The sequence below is a fragment of the Capsicum annuum genome, chromosome 7 (assembly GCF_002878395.1).
Source record: "Capsicum annuum cultivar UCD-10X-F1 chromosome 7, UCD10Xv1.1, whole genome shotgun sequence".
NCBI classification, from domain to species: domain Eukaryota; kingdom Viridiplantae; phylum Streptophyta; class Magnoliopsida; order Solanales; family Solanaceae; genus Capsicum; species Capsicum annuum.
The window spans coordinates 176782491-176799076 of record NC_061117.1 but is presented as its reverse complement, the minus strand read 5'-3'; the positions used below and the strand labels follow the sequence as shown (position 1 = coordinate 176799076).

At 32.6% G+C, this 16586-nt stretch overlaps 1 long non-coding RNA gene across 2 annotated transcripts; it reads left to right on the top strand.

The window, feature by feature from the left end:
• The first annotated feature begins 5505 nt into the window (after nt 1-5505).
• On the top strand, nt 5506-12898 carry LOC107878112. Of its 2 annotated transcripts, XR_001676729.2 has the most exons (6): nt 5506-5640; nt 6666-6746; nt 7663-7739; nt 7813-8021; nt 9288-11294; nt 11368-12898. It is a non-coding gene; the product is annotated as an uncharacterized LOC107878112 (long non-coding RNA). The 2 variants fall into 2 exon arrangements; XR_001676730.2 differs by lacking the exon at nt 7813-8021.
• The last annotated feature ends 3688 nt before the right edge of the window (nt 12899-16586 follow it).

Sequence of the window (16586 nt, the reverse complement as noted above, 5' to 3'; positions counted from 1 at the left end):
ATTTATCTAAATGTATACAAATATTATTGATGATAGTATTTTGTTTTTAGTATTTTAGTTAATTGTATTATTTAATATATTGATGACAATATTGTATAATTTTTAGTATTGAAACAAATGCAATATAGATATAGACATTTGCATAATGCAATATATAAGTAACCTATTCCAATAGATGACTCATCTATTGGAAGAGATCAAACAGATATAGATATACATTTTAAACATATGAGAATCTGTTGCAATAGATGAGTTATCTGTTAGAAATAATCAAATAGATAAAGACATCTATTGTAATATATGCACTATCTGTTATAACATATGTCTCATCTGTTACAACAAATGTCTTATCTATTGGAAATAATGAAACATATCTACGCATCTATTGCAACAGATGACTAACCTATTGCAATGGATATCTTATTTGTTGGAAATTATCAAATAGATATAGACATATGTTGCAGCAGGTTATAATGTGTTGCAACATGTTAGTCATCTTTTGCAATAGGTTAGTCATCTATTGTGTATATCTATTTGATAATTTTCAATAAATGTGTCATCTGTTGCAACAGGCTAGTCTTCTATTGTAACAGATGCATAGATATGTTTGATAATTTCTAACAGATTTGTCATTTGTTACAACACGTTATTCATCTATTGCAACAGATGTTTAAATTTGTTTGATAATTTCCAAAAGATATGTCATCTATTGCAACATGGTAGTCGTTTGTTGCATTTGAATTTAGTAATTCCTTAAATAAGTTCAAATCTAAGAATAAAATAGAATTCATGAAAAAATAACTAGTCATCAAATAAAATAAAATTCATAACAAAAAATAAATTCAAGCCTTCGCAAAATATATTAAATAATTTAACAAAAACATGAAATATAATTATGATTAATCTGTTGCAACAAATGATAAATGTTTACAAGTTAAGTTTTAAAACCAACTTTCTAAGGTTACTTTGACAGAATCAAGTGACAAAGATCCACTCAATATTCACCAATTGTGCTTCATCCGTTAGTATGAAATTCGACTTTGGTCGTAGTGGATCTTCACTATCACTTACATACCCTTTTCGAGCCTTCACAATTTCATAATTCCACATGAGTTTAGCATATTCCTTACAGAGTAATTCAGTATCAACTCCATAATTTGGTACTTGTAATCCATCACTCAAATACTTGATGTAAGACAACAAAAATAGAGCAATCCCTGCATTTGTAAAAATCAACTAATACATATCTAATTAATGTAAGAGTTGTGAAACTTATGGAAATAAAATCATGTTACTTATAGGATACCACTAGAATATTGAGCAATACCATTAATATATTCTATATTAAATGGATTATCCTGTAGAAAATAGCTATCACCCATTTTATCCTGGTATGCTTCAATCGTCGACCAATCAGTATGAATCTTTTGATCTAAAAAGTCACTTATATGAAGGTAAGTAGGCAGCATTATGATCAACTTTTTTATCTCGAACGACGGCTCAGAATGTCTCTTTAGTGATATCGAGTCATAAACTCGGATACACCTATCTTTTAGAACAACGACAGCCAACACCCAATGGAACTTGCCATCACAATTGTCTGGGATGCATACTTTGTCGACCAAATGTCATGGTAGGAAAACTGGAATGCAAAACACTTTGATGATGTTGCTTAAATATTCCTTGTTTTGAGTAACTTTTAGATGTTGTTGATAATACTTCTTGTAGTTCTAATCAATGTATACTTTGAAACAGTTGGCAGTCGTGTATCTATATTATTATTGTGTTTGCAACTTGGACTTCTTTCAGAGGTAGTAAAATATGACATTGATATGCTGCATATATTATCAAACATTACAATTAAGTAATAACAAAATTATTAAATAGATACAATTAAACAAAAATGGACATCAAATATAGCACTAATAGTAAGATATATGGGATTTAAACCTCACCATTCCAACAAGTTTTGGAATGTGATGTCAAATAGAACCAATTCTTCATTTTGGGATGTGCAATAATAAAGTTGACCATATCAAATCCAAGACCCGATTGTTTTAATTTGTAGTGGTCATCCTTTTATTTTCTGCATGATTTTATATGCATTAATATCATGTTTGTATAAGAAAAAGTTTATGAATTAGAATTTTATAAAATTATTGGCATGATACTTTAACATACCATTGGCAATCCATCTAAATAAATGTTGACCAACTGTGTTGGAGCCTTATCTGAGATGTTGAATCCTTCAAATGGATTATGTTACCTGTAGTTGACTTCAGGTAATATTTGGTGTTCTGAGTGTTAGATGTTGATTTGGATAGTTACATTAGATTCAGAATGTCGAATTTGGGTTAGGAATAGGGTTGTTTTAGATTTGAAACCTTTATTTTACTTTTCAACCCTCCGTTTGAAAACTAGTGAAATTTTTCTTAAAGGGGCCTCGAGCTCTATTTTTTGAAAATGATCTTTTTTAAAAATACATGATTTTATCATTGAGTTCGAAATGTCGAATTTAGTTTGATAGCATATATAGTTTGTTTCTTTAAAGTCCCAAACAAATCTTGAGGGTTCATTCGAAATATTTTTGACTTGCAGAAACTCAAACACTTGCTAATAGTTGGTGTAGCGACTTAAGCGGCCAAGGAACCGCTTAAGCGGTAGCTGCTTTAGCGACAAGGTATTGCTTAAGCGACATCCATTTTAGCGGCACTTGATTGCTTAAGCGATGGCCGAACTAAGTGGCTTGGCTGCTTTAATGGCCTTCAATACCACACTACCAGAAATTCACATTTTTTCGACTGAAAGTTCCGAATGAAAAAAATTCAGTCGCAAATTTTCGACTACTTCAGTCGGAAAACTTAATTTTTTATTTTTATTTTTGACAAAATATTTTTTCGATACTATTTGTGACAACAACAGTCAGAATATTTGGCAGTAAATTCTGGAAAATATATATTTCGACTACTGTAGTCGACCAAGTCATATAAAAATTGTTACGACCGTTTCGGTCGAAATAATTCCAATATATGTAGTCGAAAATTTATAAATAATGTATTAAATATATATCTGAGTACTGTAGTCAAAAAAAATAAATAATTAATTAAATATATTACTAAATATATAATCAGAACCTTACATAGAAAATAGTTAATTAATTAATAAATAATTAAATATATATATTTGATCACTATAGTTGGAAACACTAATAATTAAATAAATATATATGACTAAATATGTATCAGACCTTTATACAGAAAATTAATAATTAATTAAATATATTATTAAATACATATCCTACCACAGTAGTCAGAAAGTTTAATAATTAAATATATTAAATGTATCCGACTACTGTAGTCGAAAATATTAAATAATTAATTATATTCAATTTTTATCCGATTGTAGTGGTCGAAACATTATATTTATTTAAAAAACATTATACAACAACAACAACATACCCAGTATATTCCCACCAAGTGGGGTCTGGGGAGGTTAAGTGTACGCTGTCCATACCACTACTTTAGATGTGAGATAGAAGGGCTGTTTTCGATAGACCCCCAGCTCAAAATAAAACAATCTAGACAAGGAAAGAGTCAGATGCTATAACAGCTCAAAAACAATCTTTCATCATGAGATTTCAAGATTAGTTTATGCAGCTAAACCAAATTGCATACACCACAAAAGAATAGAAACCAAAAACCTTCTAAAGCATAACAAATGCTATAATTTAAACCTTATTAAATTTCTATTACTCAAAATTTATTTTAAATAACATAAAAAATAAATTTAATCACGTAAACATATCAAATAATATAATTTAAACCTACAAATGAGAAACATATGAAATCCTAGGGTCCAAAGTGTACGTCCTTAGGGGCATAGTCTGTAATTTAAGTGAAAGAAGTGATTACTTTGCAGGGATATGATTTGTAATGAAGTGAAATAGGATGTGATTTTTTAATGCTTTCCATAAAATAGTACAAACAATAGAGCACAGAAGACAATTCTTAAATCGATTTAATTTTTGTAAGCTTTCTTTAATTACCTAAATACCCTTAAAAAATTTTAAAATGTCTGAATAAAGATCTGTCGAAACCCACTCTTATAATATATAGAAAGGTTTTCGGTACAACTATTGATTTTCACAAATAGAAACAGTTACCAATTTCAAAAAAATATACTTGTATATTTTTGTAGGAACAAGACTAAAGTCTATGCTTAAGTTTTTTTTTTTTTAATAATCGTGGTGTCAGACTAGCTTGCGTGCAATTCAACTAAATTCACGGGGTACCTGCCACCTCCCATCAACAACAGATACCAAATAACTCTGTCCACCAAAGCTAGAACATATTGGAAGTAACTAGTTTTGTGTTTGACCATTTTACATGATGTTCTTGAAGCATAAGTTAATTTCAACAAAACTATCTGCATGGTTGTGCTTCTTATACACATTAAAATCCCCCCAAAAAAGGACAAAAAATTTCAAAAGTAGTAGATAAAGTTACACTAAGGGGTCGTTTGGTAGAGTGCATAAGATCAATGCAAAATATAGTATATTAGTAATGCTTATATTACTCATACTTGTATTAGTTATGCATGTATTATTTCTTATACATTGTTTGGTTTGATGTATAAGAAATAATGCATCTTACATAATTTCTATAAAAGAAATATTTGTTTATAAAAATACCCTTATTTGATTTTGTACACTTTTTTGCAATAATTATTTTTTGTCATCTCAAATATAATTAGTATTGTTGAACTAGTATAGAGGTTTTGGATTAATTGCAAGACCTTCGTCTTTGGGCATGAAATATTATGCCAACGGATTAACGTAGTCAAAACAAAAATAAAATATAAGACGTAAAATTAAGAAATAATCTCAATTTTTTTTTAAATCTTTTTAAAGACCCTCGAAGCAAAACAAAAATATGTTACGATTATTTAAATCAATTATTCATCGTTGTAGATTAAAATGGTGGGAAAAAAATTGTAAAATGTTTTGAAAAGATTCACTATTACAAATTAAAATGGTGGAAAAAGGAATGGTGAAATATTTTGAGAGGGAAATTGAGAGTTATTAAGGTTATTTAATAAGTTAATGCATGTATTAAAGAATTTGGATCACTAATACATAGAAAATGAGTGATATTAGTAATACACATTTTAATACATAATAAAGTGTATAACTAATGCTTGCCTTAGTTATACATTGACTAAAAATTGTACCAAACAAGATATTCATAATTCACATTAATTAATACATACATTATTTTTGTTAATACATTCTACCGAACGATCCCTAATGGATTTACAAACATAAAGCTTATCGAAGAGTATAGATACGTGATGCGATGAACTTTTGTATATTTTTACTTTACGTTTTATTGCATTTTCCTACTCATATATTAATTTAAAAAAACATTATATTTAATTATTTAATAATTAAATAATCATATTAAATATAAATTAAACTATAGCGTCTTTCAACCCCCCCCCCCCCCCCCCCAAACCAGGGTTCTATTCCTCCATTGAAGCAGCAGCCGACTTCCTCCATTAAACTAGGGTTCATAGGTTTTCTGATGCAGTAGTGGTTGTCCCAAAACAATGAAAGCAGTTGCGAAGAAGTAGTGGTTCCAGGTAAAAATTTAATATCATTTTTATGTAGTCATTCAAGTGGAAAAGGGGTTCTACTCTCAAGTTCTTGCACTTCTTTTACCATGGTACTGATTTTCTTTCGATGTATAAACTAGAGACTGTGTTTCTTTGACGTTATTCTTTAGATTTTTCGGTGGCTTTAGATTATACATGAGAAAATTTCATATAATACTTTGTTAAATTCCGAGAAAGCTTCATGATTTAAGAAGTAGAAAAGAAATTGAGAATAGTTTCTTTGTTTTGAGTAGTCTGAAATGGACATTACTTGATTCCAAATGTGCAGTTGCCAGTTTATAGAATGCTTTTTTTAGCCATGGTGGATACTAAGATATGTCAACCATCAATCTGGTCGATAATTTGTAATGCTAAGTCAAAATGTTGCTATTATGCAAAATTTATAATATTATCACTACTCTTAAGTATCTAATAATACTGTTAATCATCTAGTCCACTGTAAAACATTCCGTATACAAGCATCAATAGGTTCACCTTAGAGATGGTTCTAATTTATTGCACTGTAATATGTGTTTCATTTTGCCTATTTCTAAGTCTCCAATGAATTTTTGTAGATTTTCTGTAGTTATGAAATGTGCCGGTATAAAGCAAAAGGGGTACAGATTTGCAATTGAGGCATAATCAATAGAATGATTGATCTATGGTTACCGAATACTGTTTAGAAAAAAGTGTATTGAAAAATTAGAATGGCTGCTGCAAAATAAGCCGAGTTAGAGGGATTGGGAGAGATGAGACCTTTTGGGTGAACATGTTACTAGGAAGAGAAGAAGGGAGTTGAAACTGAAAGAGATTAATAAATGAAGCTGGAATCTTTCAAATAAATTCTTGATTAGGCTAATGGGTAGAAGAACTGTGTAGAGAAACTTTGACTTACTTGAGAAGTTCTTGAGAAATTCAATGCTTGTACTTCTCTTTATTTTTCGAGATTGTGTTGGTTTTCAGTCTACTTCCTAAAGCTGTCTATATGACTTATCTGCTTGTGTTTCCTTCAGGCCCAGGATTTACATTCCATTACTCCAGACTGCTTCTTGGAAATCAGTGGTGCAGTCATTCATCCCCTTTCTTATCAACAGGTTTGTGAGATTCTACTGCTAGTTTCACAATTTTTAATATGTCTCTAGTAACATTGGTTATCTATTAGTCCTTTTAAAATGAATTCTCCACATTATACTCATTCCTATATTAAGCATATGTGCAATGTGTGGGGCTTGTGGTAATAAAATCACACTTAATATTAGAAAATAAGTAATTGGGAGGGTAGAGTGTACACAGACCTTACCCTACCTCGTAATGATGGAGAGACTATTTCCAATAGACCCCTGCCTGCTAAGGAGAGGATTATTTATTGTTTTAAGTGAAGAGTATTTAATGGATTTTGAAACTAATCCCATTCGGGATGGTGGTTGGATACTAATTTTTAATGTAATGACACGATATAGCTCAACTTTGTGGTCTCTCCATGACCTCTATATATTTTATAATATTTATGATTGTTCCCATTTTCCTTTGGTTAATTTTCTTTCTTAAGGTAGAAATGGTAGGTTTCATGTATGGCTAGATGTGGACCATGAGCTGCTGACCTTCTGAGGTAGTGGTACGGACTGCATACACTCTACCTTTCCAAACCTATCGTGTGAAAATACATTGTGTATGTTGTTGTAAATTTTAAATTCAAAATACGGATTAGAATTAATTAGTCTAGTCTGATCTAATTTAATTTTAAAAATTAATGAAATTAACTTTTAAAAAGTAAGACTTGACTGTGCTAGATACACATATGGTGTGTTTATTATTTTTAGTTTCAACCATCATGATTGATTGCAATTGCTAACTAGTGAACTGTCAGTTGACGATGTGTTAGGAAAACTTAAAATAATGTTTGCAGAAATGGTATTACTTCTGCAAAGCACTGACTTGTTTGATAGTATGTGATTTGATATCATAAAAACTTAAAAATAATTTCCTCTGGGTTTTTTTGATGTTATGAAGCACCTTCCAATTCAACTTGTGCGAGAGACACGACTTGGAGGGCTTGTTCAGTGTAGATGGATGTATCTCTTTGAGAGGTATTGACTTTTAACATTTACCTTCATGTGTTATAATTGAACCTTATTTCATCTAAAAGATCATACTATGTAGGACTATTGGCAAATGTAAGCGGACCATAAGAAACAGATCTCGAATTCAGGGATCAATATGTGAGGCTTATTTGGCTAAAGAGACCTCTTATTTTTGTTCATATTATTTTGAACATGATGTTCCATGTCTGAGAAATTGACCTAATAGGCATGATGATGGAGAATATACAGATTTTTCAGCACCACCATTTTCAATATTCAATCAACCAGGTAAAGGAAGTTCGAAAGTTGGTCCACTTTTCTATTTGAATGAGGTGGATCTTAAGTCAGCTACAAAACATGTATTTTTAAATTGTCCCGAGGTCCTGCCTTTTTATAAGTGAGTATATTTATATTAACGATAATCATTCAAGGTCTACCTAAGCTTTAACTAATGAAAGTCATAACTTTGTCGGACACTACTTCGTGGCTTTACACATGGATACTATTGCTTATCCTATGTTTTTAGTGTGATTTAGAGAATATGTAAGTGTAACTTAAATATTTAACACGATTTATACTTTTGTTCAGTCTTATGTATATTTAAATTCTAACTTTTCTTGAACATTTTATAGGTTCATAATCCACTTAATTATGAACTAAATGGCCAATTTTTACGTGATATAGATTGGGGACCTGATGCTATAGTCAGAAAGTTTTCTAAGTACCCTGTTGATGGGTACAGATTTCATACAAAAGAGTTCTCTAAAGGCAAGAAAATCAATAATAGTAGGGTTTGGGTGAAAGGTGATGGGGATGTTGATTAATATGGTGTGTTTTACGAGATTTTAGAACTCGATTATCATGTTGGTTGGCCAAAGAAAAAGTTGGGTCTCTTTCGGTGTAAGTGGTATGATCTTACGCCTAGGATAGGTACAAAGGTGCACCCTCAGTACAAAATAGTTGAAATTAAGCGTACAAGGGAGTATGGACTCTATGATCCATTTGTCATTGCATAAAATGTGAAACAAGTGTATTACGCTCCTTATCCTTTGTGTAAGAATAAATTTGCATGGCGAGTTGTTATAAAAACAAAGCCCGTGAGTAGATTTGAAGTAGAGAATGGATTGGATGTAGCGTATGAGAATGATGTACTGATGGACCTGTATCGTGTGAAGGTTATTTCGATAAGAAGTGAAGGTTATTTTGATTAGTAGAGAAGGTTTCACTACTTTGTTATTCTGGATGAGTTTGAACTACTGAAGGAATTCACTAAAAGAATCTAAGTGAAGCATTGAAAACTAATGGTCCTTTAAGCGCTGAAGTGTATGAAAACTACTGTTGGTGTTTTTTTCTCTTGTTATTGTTTGGTTCTCTTACTTTTGTTTCTCTTCTTTATTGTTATTGTTGCCGTTCTTGTTTAGATGAAAAATGAAGATCGTACATGGATGTATAATAGAACTTATCTTAACCATGTGGGGTTAGGGGAGAAATATAAAGATGGGGTAGCTGGACTTATTTCTAAAGTAATAACACTTGATGATTTTCTTATTGAAGGGACAATTAGGTATTGGAAATGCAAGTGTGGTTGATTACTGGAAGGACAATCTTCTGCCTCATATTCTGGATGCAATGCATATTGAGAAAAATTTCTTTGACAACTTGTTTAATACCATGATGGATGTAACAAACAAAACCAAAGATAACTTGAAGGCTAGGATGGACTTAAAGGAGTATTGTCGGTGCAGTGAGTTGTACCTGACATACTTAAATAATAAGATTCAGAAGACCAAGGCCAGTTACACATTCACTTTGGACGATAGAAGATTGATTTGTGATTGATTTAAGAATTTGGGAATGACAGATGGTGTATTGACTTGAAAGAAGGGAAGTTGACCTCTATGTAGAGCCATGACTGTCACATTTTCATAGAGTCGTTGATGCTTATTGCATTCAGTGCATTGCGAGATAGAATATGGAAGCCCATAATAGAGATAAGCTTTGTGAGAAAATGTAAGAGAAATATTATTGAATTGTTGTAACTACATTATTACATTGAGACCCTATAGGATTCTATATGTTATTCCTATTTCCGCTCATATTCTAACACACCCCCTCAAGCTGGTGCATAGAAGACATATGTAACGAGCTTGTTACGGATGTAAGTAACACGAGGATAAGTGAGGAACTTGGTGAAGATATCTGCAAGAAAACTGATAAGGACTGCTCTGGAAACGTCAATTGAAAAAGAACAAACTAAAAAAGTGATCTGAAAAGTAGTAAACATCTCTAGAAAGTCGATTTGTCACTAGAAATTTATCGAAAACTGGTATAAAATATATGGATCATCTTGAAATCAACAGACGAATAGATCTTGAACAAGAAAGTCACCGAAAACTTAGCCAAAACATGCTTACACGCCTGGTTATTAGATTTAATGGTTGAAAAGTGACTACAATCTGGAGAAAAAAAATTGTATAGGCAGGGTCGGAATGATGACACGACCCTACTAAGAAAAAGAAATATGGGTAGGGTCGGAATGACGACATGACCCTATTGAGAAATAGAAATTATATGGGTAGGGTCGGAATGATGACACGATCCTACTGGAAAAGAGAAATTATATGGGCAGGGTCGAAATAATGACACGATCCTACTTAAAAAGAGAAATTATATGGGTAGCGTCAGAGTGACGGAACGACCCTACTGAAAAAGAAAATTATATGGGTAGGGTCGAAATGATGGCATGACCCTACAAATTAGATTTGAGGAGTCATTGGAAAGACGTACAGAACTACGTAAATTAAATCTAAGGAGGCACCAAAAAGATGCACGGTGCTATGCAACTTAGATATGAGAAAGTAGTCTGGAAAGATGCACGGTGCTATGTAAATCATCAGATATGAGAAAATAGTCACCAAAATAAAGCATGGTCTAAGAAAAATAGATATGAAAAACTAGTCACCGGACAGATGCATGATGCTACGCAAAGATATGAGAAAATAGTCACTAGAAAGATACACAGCGAGTCAAGTGACCTAACTTTTGGTAACATAATCATTGGTCAGACGGACGACATATATGGATTATAGCCGCCCGCTGGCAGCAGAAACTCTTTTATTCTTTACCAAGATCGAGGAAACTTTGATACCATGTGAGAAAATATAAGAGAAAAATATTATTGAATTGTTGTAACTACATTATTACATTGAGACTCTATTTATAGATGCTACATTCCAATCATTTTCCTAATAGGATTCTGAGTTACAATCCTTTTCCTAATAGGATACTACGTTACAATCCTTTTCCAAGTAGGATTCTATATGCTATTTCTATTCCCGCTCATATTCTACCAAGCTTATTTTTCAAAGATTCATGTTCTAACACATTAAGGGAGGAGAACCTATCATTGATGGATATCAATATTCGCTTAACCTTAAATAAGTTGGCAAAAAATTTTCCTCCGAGTTTTTTTGATGTTATGAAGCATCTTTCAATTCAACTTGTGCGAGAGGAACGACTTGGAGATCCTGTTCAGTGTAGATGGATGTATCTCTTTGAGAGGTATTGACTTTTAACATTTACCTTCATATGTTATAATTGAACCTTATTTTATCTAAAAGATCATACTATGCAGGACTATTGGCAAATGTAAGCGGACCATAAGGAACAGATCTCGAATTGAGGGATCAATATGTGAGGCTTATTTGGCTAAAGAGACCTCTTATTTTTGTTCATATATTTTTAACATGATGTTCTATGTCTAAGAAATCGACCTAATAGGCATGATGATGGAGACAATACAGATCTTTCAGCGCTTTGCTATTTGAATGAGGTGGATCTTAAGTCAGCTACAACAAATGTATTATTAATTGTCTCGGGGTCCTGCCTTTTTATAAGTGTGTATATTTATATTAACGACAATCATTTAAGGTCTACCTAAGCTTTAACTAATGAAAGTCATAACTTTGTCGGACAACTACTTCGTGGCTTTATACATGGATACTATTGTTTATCCTATGTTTTCAGTGTGGTTTAGAGAATATGTAAGTGTAATTTAAATATTTAACATGATTTATACTTTTGTTCAGTCTTATGTATATTTAAATTCTAACTTTTTTTGAACATTTTATAGGTTCATAATCCACTTAATTATGACCTAAATGGCCAATTTTTACATGATATAGATTGGGGACCTGATGCTACAGTCAGAAAGTTTTCTAAGTACTCTGTTGATGGGTACAGATTTCATACAAAAGAGTTCTCTAAAGGCAAGAAAACCAATAATAGTAGGGTTTGGGTGAAAGGTGATGGGGATGTTGATTATTATGGTGTGCTTTACGAGATTTTAGAACTCGATTATCATGTTGGTTGGCCAAAGAAAAAGTTGGGTCTCTTTCGGTGTAAGTGGTATGATCTTACGCCTGGGATAGGTACAAAGGTGCACCCTCAGTACAAAATAGTTGGAATTAAGCGTACAAGGGAGTATGGACTCTATGATCTATTTGTCATTACATAAAATGTAAAACAAGTGTATTACGCTCCTTATCCTTTGTGTAAGAATAAATTTGCATGGCGGGTAGTTATAAAAACAAAGCCCGTGAATAGAATTGAAGTAGAGAATGGATTGGATGTAGTGTATGAGAATGACATTCAAGCGTTGAAGAAAGGGTGGATGATGAATTAGCAGGTGAGTTGCAGCATAGCGAAGGCCTATATGAAGAGCGAAGGCCTATATGAAGAATTTGATCCTTCTGAACTTAGATTGGATATTAATGATTATGGAGAAGGAACACCAGGGGTAAATGACGAGAAAGATCCAACTGATGAAAATGAAATAAGTGAGGAAGAGTTACTTGGTGAAAATGAAATAAGAGATGAGGAAGAATCGATGAATGACTACGAATCAAGCAATGAGGAAGAATTAATGAATGACTATGAAACAAGCGATGAGGATTGTGTTTTTATTAATAGTAGTAGTGTGTAGTAATAGGGTCTTGAGTTTTAATTTAGCTGCTGCTTTTTGCTATTTTACTTGACAATATAGTGTCGTTTCTTTGTTAACATTTCTAGTGCCAGTAAGAACATTCTGGTTGTTGGATTAAATAGCAGTGGTGAATTTCTATAGTATACGTGTGTTGGCTGTTTTATTCAATTGGTACTACTTAACTATATTGTATTCATCCATTATTTTAAGATTTTTGAATTTCTACAGTATATGTGTTGTCTCTCTGTGTGTTTATGCATTTTTGGATCTAGTTATCTGCAACGTTTGTATCTCCTTTTACACCCATTTTGTTCCAAACTGATATGGTGTATAGTGGACTATAAAAGTGTATGGACTAGACTGCTAATTGTACTGATAGGTACAATGTGATGATGTTTGATCCTTGAGAATAGAAATGCATGCACTAACATGAAAAGTGGATGATTATCTCCTCACCAACACATAACATAGGCGTATAAAGAACTGTCTAACTTAAACAGGCTAACTAGAAATGAGAAAGAAAAAGCTACTTCCACAGAATCCTCTATAACTAGGTAGTGAGCTTCATCTAATTTAACTCCTTTAACATGTAGAACTTGTATGCAACGGCTACATATCAGCCCATTAGAGATATCCTAGAAAAGGAAAAAAAGGTGTACTTTTCTTTTGTTTGATGTTTGTTCATTGATTGCTTAACTGAGGTAGAAAAACAACATGTTTGGATGTTCCACTAGATTTTCTTGACAATACGTTCACCAAAAAATCAGAAACTACCCACTTTCCTTAGTTTACTAGGCTGACAGGAGACTAAGCACTTTCTTGCTCTTTAAATACTCACCTCGTCTTCATCTTTATGGAGGTTTATCCTCAAATGTTCCTTGTCTTTCTATAGAGTATTAACCTCAGCAACAAGAGAAATAACCCTTTGTGTTGATGGCCTCAATCTATCAAAGCAAAAGGTGCTCAGCTAATATTACACAAATTGCAAAATTGTAGACATTTGGTCAAACAGAAATTGAACTCACCGCTTCCACTTTGTCAACAACCTTTGACAACTTTCTATTCCACTATTTGCCTCCAGAAATGCATGTGCTGTTGATACAACATCATCTCTATCAATCATAGTTTCCAGGAAATTGTCAAGAAGATTCTGTTCCATCGAAGCATCATCCGTGGCTATGTCATCCTTCAATCATAAGCAAAGTAACCTTATAATTAGCCTCGAGATGTTGGTTTTTGAGTTAATTCATGTTCAAGGGTGTAAGGAGCATGTTTCAGAGAAGTTTTGGATTTTTTGAATTTTTCGGACGGGGTTTGGGGCATGTTTGGATCACGAAACCAGAGGGTTACCGTGATAAGGCCGTGTCGCGGCAATAGTCCTATTTTCATGTTCACCGTGTCGCGGTGAGGCAATTCAACGATCGCGATAGGACCGTATTGTAGTAAGCCTGTCGCGTTCAGTTTTTAATTTAAATGCCTGAGGGGTAATTATGTCTTTTCCCCCTCAACCCAGTTGTTCATAACACGACTTGGCAATCAGTTAGGGCATAACTTTGCCTTGCTTCTCCAATTATCCTTCCAAGAAAACCATGCCCTTTCACAAAGAACACATTCAATTCCTTCCTCCCCAAGAAATTAAGATATCAAGTTCCCCATGGAAGAACCTCCAAGAAAGCACCAAGATTGGTGTTTCTCTTTCTCAGTTAAAATTTTAAGGTATGTGGGGTGTTCATTCATGGGTTTCATTCACCCATGAAGCCCATAAACCCTCTTTTCAATTAAAGAATGGATTTTTCAATTATTATGGTATTTTATATTGCTTAAGATGGGTTTAATTCATGTTTTCATGGTGATTTTAATTCAATTCAGCCCATGTATGATTCCATGCAAGATTTTGAATTCCTCATGCTTTGAATTTGAGTTTCCCATGCTTTATTCACTTGAATTCCATGATAAATCCTAAATTTATGATTCTTAGCAAGTATTCCCATGTTAAATTCATGATCCCCACATGTTTGATGAAATGTCTATGCTTATAGGTTTGAACCATGATCCTTTACTACAGTTTTTAAGTTTATTATTACATTCAGTGCTAGTGGGTTATGAATAACCGATACCTATGTGTTTTACATGATTTTTAGTTTTTTCATGTATTATTTAGTTAAACCATGATTATTCTTATCTATTCAGTTATTATGATCATAATGAGCACTATAAGTCATGAAATCATGTTCAGTTAAACTCAGTCCAATTTCCGTTCTAGTGTCAGTTTAGTTAGGAGTAGGATTTAGCACTGACCGAACCTAGGGATGGTGGATCATCCACCAGTTAGGACTGGGTCCTTAGTAGCAGTCCCTAAGTTCTAGAACTACGTAGCCACCGTAGGATTATGAGATGTCACCCGACAGTTTAGGACTGACTCCCTAGTCCTTCGGGACTTCAGATTAGTGGATCCACACAGCCAGTGTTAGTGCCTGTGACATGGTACTGACGCCCTTCTAATTGGGGTTACAGGTTGGACCCCGATTAGCTCAGATTGAGGCATGTCGGTTAGATAATAGCTCCCACAGTCTCAGTACAATATTCAATGTATATTCAGTTCAAGTTTGCTTGACCAAAGCATACAGATTTACAGTTATTTAGTTATACATATTTCACTCTTTCATATTACAGATTATTTCAAAAATATGTATATGCTTGTTCTTGCATTCTCAGATATTACAGTTTTTATGCATTCATGCTCAGATATTTCATGCTGTTCAGTTAGTCCTTATCTCATGTGCACAATACTAGGGGTGTGCAAAAATTGAACTGTTAAAAGTGTTATTAGTTTATTTTTATTGGGTTATTGAGTTAACGGTTTTTTAATGGTTTTATTAAAACAAATTATTCGATTATTGGTTCGGTTTGATTTCTTCTTCTTGGGTTATTGGGTAAACTGATAACCCAATAAGAATATATATATATATATATATATATATATATATATATATGACTTATATATTTCTCTTAATTTCGCCTTAATTTCTACTAATTAACAAACGTATTATTTCAATTATACAAACTCTTAATTTCTCCTAACAATATTTTGTTCAAACTTGAAGATTCTTGTAAATTAAAACACATCATATAGGATTTTTGGTTGCAACTAAGATTCAATTTTTTTCATGTTAGTTACTACTAATTCTATTTTTTGAGTATTTTCTTATTGGATAAACCAAAAATTGAACCGTTAAAGACTAAAAGTCGATAAATCGTAAATCGATAAAAAATATCTTACTAGTTTGGTTATTGGTTTAGCATATTTAAAAATAAAAAATCGATAAATCGAACCGATAATATATAAAACTGAACCAACCAATCGATGCACACCCCTACACAGTACGCCATGCATTTCAGCCTTATCTCATCTCATATACCAAAACATTCAAATTACTGACTGCATACTCTTCTTTGTGCTATGATATCTTATATCATAGGTTCGGAGGCTTAGTTTCCTGACCGCTCTTAGACAGTTCAGCATACCCAGCAACAATAGTGGTGATTTCTCATCCATTGAAGGTAGGATTGATTATTTTAGTTATTTCAATAGCTCCGTATTTCCAGTCAGTTGGAGTTAGTTGGGGGCTTGTCCCATCAACTCCTCAGTCAGTCAGTTAAAAGCTTTTTAGACAATTAGACAATTAGTTAAACAATTTATCAGCCTTTTCAGTATTATCAGTTGTTTAAAATTGACATTTTGATTTTTCGTATTTTATCAGGTGTTTCAAACTTGTGGTTGAACCACATTTTCAGTATTTAGACTAGTATTACATTCAACAGTTTATCTTTCACATATGTTATATCAGTGTCATTTTATTCAGTGCTCA